Source organism: Piliocolobus tephrosceles, chromosome 12, assembly GCF_002776525.5.
Source record: "Piliocolobus tephrosceles isolate RC106 chromosome 12, ASM277652v3, whole genome shotgun sequence".
NCBI lineage: Eukaryota > Metazoa > Chordata > Mammalia > Primates > Cercopithecidae > Piliocolobus > Piliocolobus tephrosceles.
The window spans coordinates 114,581,788-114,583,941 of record NC_045445.1 but is presented as its reverse complement, the minus strand read 5'-3'; positions in this window follow the sequence as shown (position 1 = coordinate 114,583,941).

The window sequence follows — 2,154 nt, the reverse complement described above, 5'->3', positions numbered from 1 at the left end:
AAGACCAGCCTGGCCAACATCGTCAAACCCCATCTCTACTATAAATACAAAAATTAGCCGGGCATGGTGGCAGGCGCCTGTAATTCCAGCTACTCGGGAGGCTGAGGCAGGAGAATCGCTTGGACCCGGGAGGTAGAGGCTGCAGTGACTGGAGATTGAGCCACTGCACTCCAACCTGGGTGACAGTGAGAGACTCTGTCTCAACAACAACAAAAAAAGAGTACAAAGAATAAAAATCACATGATTATCTGAATATATGTTGAAAAAACATTTGACAAAATTCAACATTGTTTCATGATAAAATACTCTTAGCAAACTAGAAATAGCAGAAAATTACCTCAATCTAATACAAGCCATATAGGAAAAAATCCACAAGTAACATCATACACAATGGTGAAAATCTGAAAGCTTTTCCCCTGTCTTTAAGAACAAGGCAAAGGTGCCCATTCTAACCACTTCTGTTCAACATAGGACTGAAAATCCTAGACAGAGCAATTAAGCAAGATAAAGAAGTAAAAGACATCAAAATCAGAAAAAAAAAAAAAAAAAGGAAAATTGTCTTAGATGACATGATCTTACATATAGAAAATGCTAAAGATTCTACACACAAGAAAACTCAGAAGTAATGAACATATCCCGCAAAATTGATAGATACAAAACCAACATTGAAAAAATCAGTTGTTTTGTTTTTGTTTTGTTTTTTGTTTTTTTTTTTTGTTTTTTGTTTATTTTTTTAAGATGGAGTTTCGCTTTTGTTGCCCAGGCTGGAGTGCGATGGCACGATCTTGGCTCACTGCAACCTCCATCTCCTAGGTTCAAGCAATTCTCCTGCCTCAGTCTCCCGAGTAGCTGAGACTAGAGGTGTGCACCACTACGCCCAGTAAATTTTGTATTTTTAGTAAATGTGGGGTTTCACCATGTTGGCCAGGCTAGCCTTGAACTCCTGACCTCGGGCGATCCACCTGCCTCAGCCTCCCAAAGCTGGGATTACAGGCGTGAGCCACCGTGCCTGGCCTAAACATCAGTTGTGTTTCTATATAGTAATGATGACTAATCCAAAAAGGAAATTGAGAAAAATGTCCTCATGTACATTAGTATCAAAAAGAAAAAAATAATAAAGCAGGGAGATGAAAGATTTGTACACTGAAAACAATAAAACAGTGATGAAAGAAAATGAAGAAGACACAAATAAATGGAAATATATTCTGTGTTCATGGATTTGAAGACTGAATATTAAAATGTTCATACTACCCAAAACAATTTATAAATTAAATGCAATCCTTATCAAAGCAAATAGCATTTTAAAAAGAAACAGAAAAAAAAAAAAATACATACGAAACCACAAAGAACCCTGAATAGACAAATTTTGAGAAATAACAACAAAATTAGAGGCCTCGTATTTTATGATTTCAAAACATCATAAAACTACAGTTATCAAAACAATATGGTAATATTGTAAAGACAGACCCATAGATCAATGGAACAGAATAGAGAGCCCACAGGTATATGTTCAACTCATGTTTGACAAGAGTGCCAAGACTACAGAATGTGGAAAGAATAGTCTCTTCAGTAAACAGTGACAGGAATTGTGGATATTCACATGCAAACTAACGACTTGAACTATTGTGTTGCATTGTGCACAAATATTAAATCAAAATGGATTAAAGAATTAAACATAAGACCTGAAATTGTAGAACTCCTAGTAGAAACCTAGGGGGAAGGTATCAAGCCATTGGTCTTGGCAATGATTTATTGAATGTGATATCAAAATCACAGGCAATGAAACCAAAAACAGACAAACAGGACTACATCAGATTAAAAAGCTTCTGCCCAGCAAAGGAAACACTCAACAGAGGAAAGGTAGTCTTTGGAATGGGAGAAAATATTTGCAAACTATATATCTGATAAGGAGTTAATATGCAAATTATATAGGCAACTCTTTCAACTCAATAGAAATAAAAAGGAAAAGAAAGAAAAGAAAGGAAAAAAGAAAAGAAGAGAAAAGATTTAAAAGTGGGCAAAGGACTTAAGTAGACACTTCTCCAAATAAGACATACAAATGGTCACCAGGTGTAGGAAAGGGTGCTCAACACCAGGAATCATCCAGGAAATTCAGGTCAAAGTCACAATGAACTATCACCTCACACCTTTTAG